Raw genomic sequence first — 15,944 nt, forward strand, 5'->3', positions numbered from 1 at the left:
TCCAGATGAATAGGAGAGGACGCCTCCCTGTAGTATGTTGGAGGGGCAGAAACCTGCTGGAATTACTTCCGTGCTGGTTGTACCTTCTGTGGACAAGGGATGGTGGAGCTGGTGCCTGCAGCTGTAATGAGAGTCCCTGCGGCAATCAGGCTGCTTGCGTATGCACACCGCTGCACTAAGTGTGCATAGCTGCTGCACTTGTGCCAAGCTACTCTGCAATGGAGGTCAAGTTTTATTCTATCATGCAGCATTTTAATGGCCTTTGGATATGTTTGTAAGCCTGAGCTTGTGCCTTGATGAAACTTCAGACAGGCAATTAGACAGGGGTGTTATTTATTCATGTCAGGTGGAACGGAATCATTCCTGGTTTCTTGTTTATCCTGCCAGAATGGTAAATGAGAAAAATGGACTTTCTCTTTTGGTTCATGCTGTAGATCCCCAAAAAAGAAAACATCTCAGCAGTAAGCGTCTTATTAACAGAAAGCATCCACAGAAGGAAGAACAATGTGTTCTGGACCAGACTCACAGCTGTGGCCACCAGCTGTGACATCCCTGTTACTCCAGCTCTGCCTTTACTACGTTATTTCAGTGGTAGCTTTAAAGAAGAGAGAGAAGATCCCACGGAGAGTCTGGCTTAGAAAAACCTGCTGCAGTCTACAGGAAACCTCTTGGGCCTGTGAAGGACTTCGGCAGCCCAGGGGATAACCCTTCACTTGGATCCAGGGCCCCTGCAGCAAGCCAGGGAATGCTGGAAAGCCTGGGGATCTGGCAAGTGAAGACACATTTAGCAGCAGAAATGAAGTGCGTGCTTTCCAATCACACAAGTTATATAAAGCCTTTGGCCAGACGGAGACATCCCATTGGAGATCATTACTGCTCTTTCTGTGACTTTGGGCCTTTCAGACTTAAGTTTGATTTTATACATTGGGAAGTCTTCAAAGGCCTTTGGCATGGATCTTTTATGGCTGTTTCCCACATAACTGCTCCTCAGGTTGTCTGTGACTGCTGGCGGTTTGTGCTTTAAGTAGCTCTTTCCAGTATTGTTCTTCTTTGAAGCAACAACTGTGTAGAGCAACTTGCACCTATTGAATATGGGAACATCTTACTATATCTGCTGATGATTTACTCCTCTGCTTTGTCCACACGCAGACTTTCTGCTGGGCGCCTAATTTAAAGCAGGTATCAGGCAGTTCTGCTTTACTGGGGTCTCTACCCCAGTGGCTTGGCATCTTGGGCTGAGATGAAACGATTTTCTGCACCCTTTGGATTACAGCTGCTCTTTACAGAGTCTGGGAGTTGTTCATGAGCTGTTGTTCATGAGCAGGTCCTTGAACATGCCTCAAATAACACACATATAAATAAGAGAAAACACATTCCCCTCACCTCCACCCCAATAAAACCTGTTGTGTACAGCTTTCTCTTACATAACCCATCTGACTCCAAGAACAAATGTCCCTAATTTCTTCTGGATGGTAGGCTTTGTAGAGATTTAAAGGGCAATTTCTCTCTCTTTTCCTTTAGCTCTCACAAAGTATTACAATAAGGAACTGCAGTGACAGATGATACTTAAAGGCATGGTTTAGAAGTGATTCATCTGTGAAACATGGTGTAGCATATTTTATTGTATTTTAGCTAGTAAAAGCTGTGCATTTTAGGCCAGCTATATCATACTGCATGGTAAATTATATTTATAGGAGTCCCAGCCACCATGCTGAAAATAAGTACCCTCTATACAAGAGTTAATGCAGTAGATTTGTACTTAGACATGTATTTGTAAAATATTTAAGCTGCATGAAAAGGGCATCTGTAGGAAGATATGATTACAGGATCACGTAAGTGCAGCACAGTGCTGTCATATTTTAAGGTTAAAGAGCCATAATTAGGCATTGGTGGCTGTCACTGCATGCATGGAGGGAGGGGAGCCCTTTCAAAGGCTAAGTGGGGCAGGAGAGAATGGGGAACAGCCTGAGTCTTGCATCTGCTGCCCCAGCTGCAAGGCGGCCCCAGACTGAAGGATGGTGTTTTTACTGCTTCTGGGGCCCTCCTATATCGTCTTCTTATGGCAGGAGAAAAAAAAGCTATGGGAAATGCTTTCTTGCGGTTCATGCTTTACGACTGCTACTATCCAGGCAGGAAAGCACAGATGAACAGGAGATGCTCCTCTCAACTTTATAGCAGTAACTTGTCATTCCAGGGCGCCTACTGCTTTCCATACACACAAAGCAGTTTCCACAAGCTTTCCAACATATCTGGGCTGTGCCTTGTAGCCTCTTGGCACAAAGCAGTTCAGTCAGCTAGTGCAAAAGCTTTCAGGAAAGCAGAAAACCAGGGTATTGAACCTTACTGCATCGGGGCTGACTTAGGCTTGCAGAAAAAAACACACATCTCTGTACCGTGACCACAAAGCTCTACTAAGTCTTAAGCAAGCCCATCTTCCTTAGACATGAGTCTTACTTATTTTCACAGCACTAGCAGCTTTGCAGCCACAAGGAAAGGAGGACATGTTCAGGTACTACAGGACAAGGTAAAGGATAGGGAATTTTTGATTGCTGGTGCCTATCCCTAAATCACACACAGTCTAAATAAGCTCCAATTCACTGAAGCATTTTAGCAGCCTTCCACTGACTTCCCTGAACTCAAAGTGCATGTTTGAACTTAAGTGCATGCTTGAGTTTTGCTGAATCATACAGCAAATAAAGTATGCAGAGCTGGTCTTTAATATAACTTCATGTGAAAACTACACATTTCCCACAAAGCCTACTTCAAGTTAATTAATGGGCATTAAGGACTCACATTTTCCTAGCTAAGAAGGGCCCCAAGGATCGCAGCAATTTATGTTCATACCCTGAACGATACCAACACAACCTTCCCATGGAGACAAAGCCCCAAGCACTCCCTCTGTGATAACCAAGCACTTACATTTGATGGATGGGCTTCAGGGCTTCTGACACCACATGGGTCAGGAGGGAGGACCTGGCCTCTGACCCATCCCTTTCATCCCTTCTGGCTGGAAGCGTGCCCATTGCCTCACTGAGTTTGGGGGAATGAGGAATGTCTGCAGCCTGGGGAAGCAAGGAAGGGAGCGGAGGATCTGCCTTCTCGAGCTGAAGTTCCCCACATTTTACCCACTCACTCCAACTCCCGTTGCTGTTGTTACAACCTTCTCCACGAGTTTGACGAAACAAGGCTGTGATCCGTATCCATGGACATGCCAACCACAGGAAACCCTGGCTGCTAATTCCTTGTAGGAGCAGAGCCACATGGATCAGAGCAGTTGGGTGGGACAGAGGGAGGCAGGCTGAGTGCCACTGGGACTGCCAGCGCTACAGCAAGGCACCCCAGGGCTTCCTTAAGGTGGGACCATCCTAGTGCAGCCCCTGCCAGGAGGGAAGGGAGTGTTCCATCGGGAAATGAAGACACAGTTCCCAAAGTGGGGGGAGCACAGCAGGAGCTCAGTGTTGCAATGCAGTTCTCTTGATTACCGCTTTGGTGTCCCAGCTTTCTTTGTTTGATGGAAGAAATGAACCTTGGCAGCTGTAGGCTGCACAGCTCAGTGCTTTCAAGGAAGCTGGAGGGAGCAGGAGGCTGGCAAGACCTCTTTCATCAGCAGGTGTGATCCCATGTGTCCCAGGCAGCCATTCCTATAGATTTATCAAGCTCCATCTTAAAATTACATAGATTGGCTAAGAGGTCTTTTTGTCCTTGGTTTTTACCCCCACTAGTGCTCTCCCAGGTCTGCTCCAGAAGCTCGCTCTGCTGGTGAGAAACTGTTTAACTTCCACTCAGGCTTATGTCAACATTGCCTGGTAGCTGTTTCCCTTCTTTCTATTTATCCTCGTAGGAATCATCACTCAGCCCCATTCCCAGCCCTGTGTGGTCCTCCTTCAGCTGGAAAAGCAAGGGAAAAGGAGGATGTTGTTATGGGAAGCACTGGAGCAATAAAATTGGCGGTGTGGTAAGATGTGTACGAGGAGTGAGCCCAGCAAGGATGCACACTTGGAGCACAGGGCTGGGGGAGAGGGTTGTCTGAAGGAAAAGTCCTGTGTCCTCACCAGGTGAAGCCACCTCACACTTAGCCTTGAACCAACCATTTCCATAAAGGGGCTAAGAATGTGCTGCTGCCATGAGGGGCAATAAGATAAGGTTGGTCACACTGCGATACATTCTTTCATGAGGATGTGGAGTGCTTGAGCTGGACTTGAAGCACAGAATTATGTTCACCAGTTGTTAGCTCTTTGGCCTGGGGAAAGTCACATTTCAGCCTCTTTGTCCCCATCTGTGAAAAACAGGATAATAATAGCCAGTCGCCTCTCCCCCGGGTATTGCGAGGGTCAACGTCTGTAAAGGGTGTGGACCACTTAAAGCAATAAATAAATGCTGAGTATCATTATTATTAATCTTCCTGTGCCTCGGTTCCCCATTTGTAAACTCTCACCTAGTGCGTTTTGACTCCTGTTTGCCCACGGAGCTGCGCCCAAGGAGGTCTCAGTTGAAGACGAGCTCTTCAGCTTCTGCCACTTGTAATCCTGACCCACTTGCAAAAGCCCCTGGAAGTGCTGAGAAGCTAAAGTTTTGATGTCTTGGAGGGTTTAAACCTATTGATGGTGCAGATTGTTATCAGTGTTGTGTTTCCGTGTCATTGTTGCAGAAGAAAGCAAAGCTACTGTGCAAACACTCCACTCTTTTGGTGACCGCAGGGTCCCCCAGTGTCTTCTCTGGTCATGGACCCTCTCTGTCATACGTCTGAAGTCCAATTCTTTCTTTTTTTTTTGGGTATTTACACTTTCTGGTGTCAAGTTTATGGTCTTTACCCATTTGCTTTAAGCCCAGTCATGGTGTAACTGTTGACATCTGAACTGATTTCTAAGACAGAGCTGCAAGTGGCCTTGCAAATAGTTGTAAGCAACAGTTGTAATTAAAGAGTAGACAGAGCAAACAGAAACCACAATAGCAGCCTGTAAGAGTTACACTGCTGGATCAGCTCTCATGTGGAGAAGCCCTTAGGGCCGTATCAGTGCTTACAAGGGCTTGTTGTTGGTTTCATCTCCTCCCACCTCCCTCGCCTCTTCTGAAGGGGACAAAACCAACCCTTTTCCTTATGGAAGGCCAAGGAGCTGGTAGTGTAAGGAATGCCATGTGCCTGTTTGACAGTGGCTCAAAGGGCCCTCCTGCGACAGAGATGGGACAGAGCTGATTCATTCCCCTTCCACAAAAGGATCCCCAGGGCAAGAACATCCATGTGGACCCTGAGCATCAGCCATCTCACTGGGGTGGGAGGTGGAACAACCTGAAGGAGATCAAGGATACAGCTAGGGATGGATCCACTGGCCCCAAAATCCTGAAAGGGTGTTTGCAGCAGTGATTACCTACACCAGGAACTGGTTGCAGGTTAGTTTATCTCACACTAAAATAACCCACATCCACCACTTTGTCTTGTCTCAATGTGGATCATTTGATGGTTACGTGCATGCTATTAAACACACTCTGGAAGTGGGTCTGCTCAAATTTGCCTGCAGCAAGAATGAAGCCAATCCCAAGTAGCCATTGAACCAGCTCCTAAGGAGAGCCCACACCCTTTTGCTCCTCAGCTGGAAGCAATGGTCTCATCACCTATGTGGTCTCTCCTGCTGTAAGATCTCCCAGAATGGGCATTACTTTTCCATTTAAAAGCGAGTTCTCAAGTAAATGTGGCTTTTTCCGTCCTGGGTGATGTTTTTTGCTAAAAATGGACTCACAAGGGCTTTGTCTCCAAGCAAATGCACCCAGTGTGGCTGGGAGCACAGCCGAGGTGCTGTGGGAAAGCAAAGGAGTTTGAAATATGTGGTAAGAATGGGAAAGGTAATAATGGGATTTGTGGGGCTGTGGGATCTGGGAATGCTCCTGTATGGGATATTTTGGTATTTCCTATCCTTTCCTGTGTCCTGGTTTTCCCAGGAGCATGAGGCATCCCTGCTTTGAACCAGTTCAAAATGTGAAGCTGATTTTCAGACACTTCACAGGGATTCAATTTCTGTTCCTGCTGGATTCTCTTTATTTTTGCAGTGCCTCCTATTGCCTGTTTCCTCTTTCATTTCCAGCTGATTTCTTATTTGTGATTCCACAAAAAGAACTTGGAAGATTAAGGGAGTGCCTTGTAGAGGGTGTAATTTCACCCACCCCTGCAGTAGCATATGGCATCTTTCAGGAGAGCAGAGGTAAACCTCCTTCTCCAGCAGCATTGCAGGTTTAGGTTGGCAGCCACTGGGTCAGAAGAATAAGAAATGCAAGGTAAAGGGAGCAGACTCCATGAGACCTAAGCCTGTGGATGGAAAGCTGAGTAAAGCCATGGGTTTGTAGCTGGATGCTGATTTGCATGTCTGCCTTGTGCTGCTCTAAGGAGGTGCAACTTTGCTTCTGCACACTTCTTAAAATACAGCGTTGTCAACTTCGCAGCTGGTTCAAAGTGTGGGGAAAGGTTTTGTGGGTTTCAAGTCCGTATGCTTTACTCTTACAGTAAAATAAACCCTGTATCTGGTGAGCCACGTGTCACTTCAGTTCTCCCTGATCCCTCCTTGCTCTCTTAATCTAGCAAAGTTGGTTTCTTGAGCTTGGCTTGTTTGTCAAGTGAAGCATCATACATTGCCTGGAGCCAGGATGAAACTCTTGAAATCAAGTATTTTGCATGCTGCTGCTTCAGAAAGCTCCATTTACTGGGGATGAGTTATTCCGAAGTTATATTTTTCTTTTCTGTTTATTTTCCCTGACAGATCTTCTGCTTCCCCCATGCCCTGTCACATTAAAGCATTTATGCTACAAAGTAAGCAGTTTGCGTCTGCCCTTGTGACTTCACTGGAACTGGTTGCTTATTCCTATCGTGCTTCTGCCAGCAAGCGCTTCAGCAAAAGAAATGATAAACTACCCACTGCAGCTACTGCACTTCAGTGCTGATTTGTAAGTGAAATCACATCCCCATTTTAGGTTAATGCTCCGATACATGAACGCCGAGAGCTCTCTTTGAGTTCCATCTTGTACAACGCTGCAGTGCCCAGAGCAAGGTGTGAGTCTGAAGGAGTGAGCGCAGCAGTGGTGTGTCTTTCCACAGCCGCTGTGAGGGTGGTGTCACCACCGAACACAAACACGCTGCACCCAGCCAGGCAAGAAAAGCAAATCTTGAAACCCAACCAACCCATGCCTGAGGCCACCTCCTCTTTCTTTCTTCTGTGGGCTGCAAAGAAACATTCCTTAATTCACAGTGGTGTTTGAAGCATCCTCCAAACATTAGTTTCATATCACTTCCACAGCACTGGAAGTGGTGTGGAACACAAGGCTTCCTTCATAATGTTTTTGTTCTAGACTACCATATCTGAATGTCTCTTCAATCTATTATCTCTTAATACTTAAGCAAAGAATTCCTCATGGGACTATCCTTTTTTTTTTGTCTTGAAGGCAGTCCCTGTTACTCCACAGCATGGAAACCAAGTGGGGAAAGTAATCTGTGCAAATTACATGCGCGTTTCTGGTTGAATCATGTTCCCTTCACTCATGGTAATGAGTCACTTGGCATGAAGTAGACTGTTACTATGAATGGAGAAAGCATATCAGGGTTCTGCTTCTCAAGAATCATTTCCACTTGCTGAATCTCACTCAGGCTTGGAACCATAAGGGGTGAGATTGTCACTGGTGTAGCAGGGGAGAATTGATCCCAGACTCTTTAGCCTTTGATGCGGAGGATAAGGTTCAGGAGCAGTCATCAAAGCTGTCTCATGCAGTTCCTAATTACTGCCCATGTAGTCTTTTTCCTCTGGGAATACTGAAACTAAACAAAGAATTGACCTTGGTGAAGAGGAAGGCAGAAGTGAGTCTTATCCCGTATGCAGCGTCTGAAGCGCACTGCTCAAAATGCAGCCTGCCTAGCTAAGGGACTGATTACTGCACAGTCAGCTGCCTTCTCAAAACCAGTCCTGTTTGTATGGAACAGAGCACCCTAAATTACATCGTCACTCTGGAAAATCTCGTTTTCTTGTATTCTTCCCTATATAGTAATCATCCCAATGACCAGACGGTGTAATCTGGTGTGTAGACCAAAAGTAAGGGTGTTGGAGAGCTTGGGTTTCCTGCTCACAGGATCATAAGCACTACTGCAAAAGAAACTCCCATGGGCAAAATATGCTATGCTCCCACCCCCTGACCTTATAAGATTATAATGCTGCTTCTTCACTAAAATACATAATTCTTATTTATTGTAGTGGAAACAGACAACTGACACTGAAGTATTATGACACCACTAATTGATAGTCAAATGACAGGTTGCCATGTCACTTTCTTACAAGAATAACTATCCCAAATTATAAGGGTAGTGAATTGAAATGCATCCTTTATAAAGATGCCTAATCTCATTTTTAAAGCTCCAAGTGATGGTGAGCCCCCTGTCTTGTCAAGTAAGGCATTAATTGCCCTTACTGCTAGGAGAGTGCATCTTATTTCAAGTTGTTGGGGTTTTTTTTCTTAATCTAATGGCATTGACTTGCTGTGTGACCTTGGATGGGAAGGGATGGATCAGTTGTTTCAGGCTAAATTGATCTTGGAATTTATGTAGTAATATACCCACTCTGGAGAGCCTCCAGGGTTGTTTCAAAGGGGTGAACCCTGGATGGAGTTTCAGGCTCAGTTCTTATTTTTTGTGTGTGCTTTGTGGGTGTTGCTTTGCATTGCCATTAGCTTAGGGTTTAAATTTTGTTAGCAGGTGACCTGAGCTCTGTCTGTGCAATGGCAGGTAAGATGCCTGATCCGGCCTGTGCCTCCTTTCTGTGGCAGTATTGCTGCCAGACTTCTAGGAGGAGCAGTGAGGATGAATCTCTGTGCGCCTTTGCAGTTGTGATGCCATGGTAAGCACAAAAACAATAAATGCCACAGTCACAGTTTCACCACAGCTGTACGCTGGTTAGAGTACTCACTAAGAAATAAATACAGTCTGAATGACAGCCCAGGTGAACCGTCACACATCTGTCATCGGAGTAGCATTTAACTAATTAGGAGATAAATGACGATGCCATTAAGAGTATATTGAGACCAGGGAGAAATGTACCAGTGTTGATGGAAATCACATAAAATAACAGTCACTGAAATAGCTTGTCAGGTCTACACTGTTTTCAGTGTGTTACTTAACATAGGGGAGCCCCTAAGCTTTAAAGAACCATCTTTCTACCCTGATCTAGACAAATTACCTTTGTACCTTGATCTAAACAAACTCTGATCTCTCTGCTGCCATTGAACTCACCTTGTCTGAAACCTAATCTGACTACTTTATTCTACCTCTGTGCTGGGAATTCACTCTATCATTAGCATTTCAATCTATTTAATTCACTGAGGGTCGCTGAGCAATGTAACTGAATCCATGCTAAGCTACCACTGGCAATTTAGCTGTCAGATAGTCTCACCTGCTATTTTTAGTTGCACTTAGATGCCTTGCTTAAGGGGGTGCACACTGAATTTCTGGATTAGCTTCCCCCTGACCCCTCTATTGTATCGCTGTCAGTCATCTCTGAGTTAGAGTCCTGGTTACATTGTTCTATTATACTAATTACAGCTTGTCAAAGGCATGGACAGTGTTCTTGGACACTTGTCTACAGGCCTGTGACTCTTGGGATTAAGCCCTTGTGTTTAGAGCTGCAAATAGTCTTTATCTCTGCAGTAAAGAAAGCCTTTGCTAAAACCAGCTTTTTTAAATTGCAAAGTCAACACCTCCAGAATCTTAAGACCTTATGCTTTAGGCTAGTTAGTCAGTCTCACTTTTGGCTCTCCATAAGGTGCTTTATAGTGCCCGATCCTTACGCTTGGGTAGGGGAGGAATAGCATTGCCAAAGTTCATGCTTTTAGAGGCAGGGGGCTAGGATAAGGCATGCAGCTGTATGGTTTCTGTTTGAATTATTTCAAGCAGCTGTGCTCCCTGGCCTTCTGTGTCTTTCACTTCTTTTTTCTTGCACAGATTCCACTGCATCTTATTCTTGTGTTTACTTTCTCCTGCCACACAGCTCTCTATGAGCTCTATGTTCTAATGACTTTCCTAGCAAACACATATGCTGTGGCATATATTTAGTTTTGAACCAGCTTATGGCTCTTAGGTGCAATTCAGGGCAGGAAGCAATTTGTTCTTGTTAACAAAGCTGTGTACATGTGCACACTCTGCCTGTGTTGGCTACGGTTTGGTTGCCTGTTGAACCTGGTTTAGCCTCTATATTTGAGTCATCTTGAAGTACAATTAAGAAATTAAGCAGACAATGGTAAAACACGTATACATAGGCAGAAAGCAGGATTTCTTGGAAGTAAAACAGGCAGGCTGAACATTTATGTTGTAACATTCATCAGTAAGCTTACTAAATAATAGTCTTTCACTGATTATTTCTCTTGCCCTTTGGAGATCAGGTTTCTTTTCCGCCTTTTCAAATGAGGTTGCAAGCTTCTCTGAAGTCAATAATTCAACTTTATGGGAAAGAGAGAGATTACAGCCCTTTAGGGTAAATGCAGGATGGTGATAGCATATAACAGAATATTTGACTATAAGGTCAGAGGCTTGGCTGCACTAGATCTATTGCAGATCTGCCCTGTGACTTTGTGGTCATTTCTTTTACCTTCTCCAGGTTTCAGCTGCCATCCAGCCTTTGAGTCCTGGTGCTGTAATGGGTGTTCAGCACCTGCACCAACTGAGCTGCCAGTGCGGGGCTGAGCAAGGCTGCTTTAGGGGTTGAAGCTCTGAGGTAAGCAATACAAGACTGCCTTCCTTCCTTTGATTCCAGCTCTACCTGCCACTGAGTAAATATCTTCCTGTGCAAGTGCTGTGCAAAGATGAGTAAAGAGCTGTGTCTGCTCCCTAGGAGGATCATTGCTAGGGATGAAACCGGAACGTTCGTCAGAAGCCTCAGTAATATCCAATTCAGATTGCTGATGAATACATCCTGACTTTGGGCACATACCTCCTGTTAATACTAATGGGAATGTCACACATGAATGCTGGAGAATATTGCCCATTATTTTTGGTCCCAGAGCTCTGAGCTGAGAGATTCCCTGAGAAAAATGGCCATTTGCTGTATGTTGCAGGCTGCAATTCATTATATACAGTGCATGGTGGCTGTTATTTACCTTACAGAACTGTAATGTGATAAGGAGTCTATGTAAGCCACTTAATGGTCTGTCTACCTTAAAGAAAATGTGTACCTGATCAGCGTCTGATTTATGCCACTTTCATCCCAGTGCAACTCTATTGGCTTCAGTGGTGTTATCGCTGATTTATGCTAGTCTTAGTTGGACTTCATGAGTTTATGTACTTTATATGACACATGTACACGAGGAAAATGTAGTCTAATAAAATACCTGGCTGTGGATCGTAGCTGAAGGTTCTTTGCAGTCCTGTTAACAGGGGTGCTACAAAACCATGTTCTGCTCCTCTGCAGAGCCTATATATTTCAAGGAGTCATAACCTGTATCTATAGAGATGTAACTTAATGGTCTCATACTTGACTAATGTGCTGCCTTCTTGGCATGGTGGAGTGTTAGAGCTACCAGCAGGCACAGTAAACCTGTAGGATGAGAATAAGAATTTGACTGTGCTAATTGGGACATTCTTATTTTGTACTTGGCAGACCAAGTTCCCTGCCTAAAACCAAACAAACTTCCCACAGATTATGTCTCTTCACTCTGAAAACAACTGTTTTTATTGCAATCGTCTAGCTGCATCAGGACTTATCTTCTGGCTTTGGGGTGGGAAAACAGTCCATTTATGATGTTTATATTGCAGTAAGAGCCAGGGCACGGTCTTAGATGCAGGACTCCTTGTTCTACAAATTATGTAAACAGACCAGGAAACTGCTCCCCAGTCTTATGATCCTGTGCTCCCGTTCATGAAGGCCTCTCTGATAACTGTGGCAGCTTTTATCACATGGCCTTGTCTGCACGGGAAGGGAGCCTTCCTCAGATCTCTGGAGCTGGAGCATCAGTCTGAGGTTGTGGGGAGAGAGATCCATTACACCACTGGATTCCAGGTCAGCTCACATGGTACTGGATTCTCTGGTGCATCTGGGTGCTGATGGTCAGGTTTAACACCCGAGACCCCTCTGGAGCTGATCCTTGTTTCCTTCACCATCTTTCTTTATAAACGTTGCCTGCTTTCCTGTTAAGCTCTCGAGCACATTTTCATCTAGTGAATAGGAGTCGCCGGTACACTCAGGTGTCAGGTGTAAAATACAGAGGCTGGCTCAAGTGCTTGGGGAAAATGGCAATCCTTCTTTGGGATTCGCCCTACACTGCAGAGACAGTGTGATACATACTTAAGTTCCAGAAAGATGCACCTTGGAGACATCAGTAATCCTAATGCAGTACCCTAGTTTGCCCAGGTTTGTGGATAGCTTTTGTTGAGCAGTGTGGTGGTAAACTGAGATACTTTCATGTTTTGTTGCAGTATTTCACCAACTGCATTGGCTTGATCCATTAAAAAAGATAGTAATTAAAGCTGCTAAGTTCTTAAAATGCACCTTTTTTTGCATGGTAAAGCAGAAAGCTGCAGGGTTGCTCTGCCTGTACATAGCTGTAATTCATGCTTCTGTTCTCAAAAGGGGTTTGCTTGCCCTTGATGCATGTTTGCAAGTTCCATTAGGTTAACAGGAGCTTAATGCAGGGAGGTTTAGATTGAATATTAGTAAAAACCTCTTCATCAGAGGAGTTGTCAAGCATTGGAATGGGCTGTCCAAGGAAGTGGTTGAGTTGCCATCCATGGAGGTATTTAAAGATGTGTACATGTGCCACTTGGGGATAAGGCTTAGTGGTGCACTTGGCAGCGCTGGGCAGCACTTGGACTCTATCTTAAAGGTCTTTTCTAACCTAAACAATCATATGATTCTATGGCTAGCTGAAGCTGAATTCCCTAAATGCCGCCTTCAGTTCTAAAGGCAAGAGCTGGTCCCTGCCTCTGCAGCTAATCGCTGTCCAGAGCTGCTCTCCCTCCTCTCTGGCCACACAGCAGCCAAACAAGGCTTTTGTCAGGGCTGGGGTACTGCAGTCACCCTCCCATAATGCAGGCTGGGGGCAGTGCACAGGAGTGGCTGGTTGGAGGTGTCCGGCTTCCATAGAAAAGTACCAGAGGAAAGAGATTCCTAAGCAAGTGATGTTTTCTGCTCAGCTGACACTGTAATGAGCTCAAGTCCCTGGGTGGAGAAAAGAAGGGTGACAGGAGGAGATGGGGAGATGCGAGTGGAACAACTTGTTTCGGGCAACAAATCAGTTGCTAACCGTAATTCAAAGCCATTTGCATAGATGAGGTTGGCCCGGGGTGGGTTGGAAATACAAGGCATTCTGTAGACAGCTGCCTGAGGGAATGCTAATTAGCTGGCAAGCAATTAATAATTAATCAGACTTTTGTTCATTGTGAAGACAGTGTTTTCTTTGGCAGCTTCATAATGTTCTGAGTTTGCCTTGCTTTTCTTCCACAGGCTGATATCATCGTGCTGGAACTAGGCTTTGCGGGGACATGCTTCTCTCTCCCTCTGGCATCCAGCTCACCCTGTCCACATGTGGAGCCCAGGCCACGACCTCGGCACTTGGCTGGGCTCTGACAGCCCATTTAACAGTCAAAGGCTGGAAAGGGAGTTGCTGGTGTGCTATTTTTAGCCAGCTGGACAGTTAAATAATTCAGATGCAGACACACACAGCGGTCTGGGCTGTGCCTGAGATTTGAGAGGGGAAAAGAGCAGTGGATCGTCCCTGCTAGGCTTGCTTGACCTTATCAAGCACAGGTTCCCAGGCTCTTTAACAGCAATACAGGCCAAACCCAAGCCTCCAGGAGTGAAACCCCTGCCTCACTGATGTCGGTGGGATTCCTAGCTCTGACTGTGATGGAGTCTGAATCACACCCCAGGGCAAGGCATGAACTGTTCAGTATTTCCATGCTTTCTAATGCTTCAGAACCCTGTTTTCCATGACGATAAAACCCAGTTATGGTGTGACCAGGAGTCCAGAATGGGGAATGTCAAAACTTCTGGAGGAAAATAAGGGTAACTTCTCTTTCTCTTTAGAAACAGGATGCTCCACGTGTGACTACTCCCCTTCATTTCCGACTAAGAAGGAAGTTGCACACAAAGACAGTTCATCCCTTCTTTCCAGCTCAATCCTCTCCCCAGCTGTCCTGTGGAGTGGTTCACAGCTCATCGAAAAGCCATCCATCTCACACAGGGATGCCTGTGAGAGCACATAGCTATGTTCTTCCCACCAAATAGACTTCATCTGGAGTACCAGAGACAATGCTTTCAGAGAAAGCATGGAGCAGTGGTTTGGTTCTGAAGGAGAGTGAGCATTTACAGCTGGAGTTGTTCTGTAGAGCAACAGAGGTGTCTGTGTTACTGAAGGGCAAACAAAACCAGTGGTCATCTGCTCCAGTTTGGGCAACCGGGCATTTCCTAGTTTCTGGTCAATAAACGGAGCTATTCACCCCTTTAATTTGTTAAGGAGACATACATTGCCCTGAATGGGTTTTTTTCCACTGTGGAGCTGAAATGAAGAGATTTACTACCATTGAAAATTGATTTGAACATAAATTACCTAGCCTGGTCTGCAGATGCTTTTACAAGTATTACACTCAAATTTCATGATGCCAGTGTGGAGCAGGGTGATACTATCCTTGTCTGACAGAGGGGGAAGTGCTGAAACAGTCTATAATAATTCACCTGCCCATGTACCCAGGAAGTCTTTGATCCAGGAACTGCATGAGTTCTTGAACTTCTATAAATAGGCCCATTTTTGTGCTCTTTTCCTCCCAGTCTGCTTGCCTTCACCCATGGGTAATGCTCACTGTTTCCAACAGAGGCACAGCTTATTGTCTCATTCCAAGTAAATTTGATTTGGGGGTGGGCTCAGCCTTGGCCAGCAGCGGGTCCCTCTTGGAGCTGGCTGGCATCGGCTCTGGTGGATATGGGGGAAGGTTCTAGCAGCTTCTCACAGAAGCCACCTCTAGCTCCCCCGCTACCAAAACCTTGCCACACAAACCTAATATACTTGTTCATCAAAGAAAAAGCACAAACTCGGTCTTTTAGGCACAAGGGAATCCACAGAGGAGCTCAACTTTGAAAGATAAATGCACAACAAACCAAGCTTCCCTGATTCTGCTGTTAAGAGGACTGCTTGTTTCCTTTGATTCCTGTATGTTAGCTCAGCTGTGTTTTGGGACTGAACAAGATCTTTCCACTAGTTCAATTTCAAGCACGTGGTAAATGACTCCGTGCCTGAAGCACCCGAGGTTCCCCGGTGGTCTCTGGGCAGAGACCAGGGCTGCTTCTGCTGCTGAGCAACAGCAAAGCGCGGTTCCTTGCTCTGGTATAGTCAGTGCCCACCGTGTCATTGGGTTGACGTGAGGAGGAGGTTATGAGTCCCTTGTGGATTCCAGGTTTGAGGTTCTCCCTGTGTCTCCAGCTCCCAATCCATGACAAGGTTTCTTAATGGGGGTGTGTGAAGTCTCCTTAAAAGAATGCGGCTTGTGACGATCCTCGCTGGCTTTAATGAACCACTTGTGGCCAGGGTGACTCAGGCAAACCCTGCTGGCAGCCAGCAGCTGGTCAGAGGAGGCTTGCTGAAGGCAGAGACTTGACAGCACGTGTGCTAAGAGCATAGCATTTTCTAATGGCCAGCTGTGACCTGTGCGAGGTCCGTGTGTTTCTGAAAGCCCATTAGTGGAACACCAGTCAGGAAAGTGAATCTGGCATCAGAGGTGCCTTTTGCTAGCCAAAAGCATAGGCAAGTGGGTGGGAAGGCTGGACACCCAGAATTCCTATTTGCAAATGGAACTGATAGAGCATGTGAAAAATGGGACCCTGGGTTTACCAAATCCCACTTATTTTTCTGCAGCTGCATGGTGTCTGTCTGTCCTTTCTTCCAAGCGATGAGAGGTGATTCCCCTGGGAGGCAAAAGCCCTGCCTGTTTTAGAGTG

The 15,944-nt window shown here is 45.7% G+C and overlaps 1 long non-coding RNA gene across 2 annotated transcripts; it reads left to right on the top strand.

The window, feature by feature from the left end:
- The first annotated feature begins 5,637 nt into the window (after positions 1-5,637).
- On the top strand, positions 5,638-14,784 carry LOC136020852 (uncharacterized). Of its 2 annotated transcripts, XR_010615523.1 has the most exons (4): positions 5,638-5,823; positions 6,747-6,930; positions 10,617-10,733; positions 13,458-14,784. It is a non-coding gene; the product is annotated as an uncharacterized LOC136020852 (long non-coding RNA). The 2 variants fall into 2 exon arrangements; XR_010615522.1 differs by lacking the exon at positions 6,747-6,930.
- Positions 14,785-15,944: the final 1,160 nt, after the last annotated feature.

The sequence above is a fragment of the Lathamus discolor genome, chromosome 12, assembly GCF_037157495.1.
Source record: "Lathamus discolor isolate bLatDis1 chromosome 12, bLatDis1.hap1, whole genome shotgun sequence".
Classification (NCBI taxonomy): domain Eukaryota; kingdom Metazoa; phylum Chordata; class Aves; order Psittaciformes; family Psittacidae; genus Lathamus; species Lathamus discolor.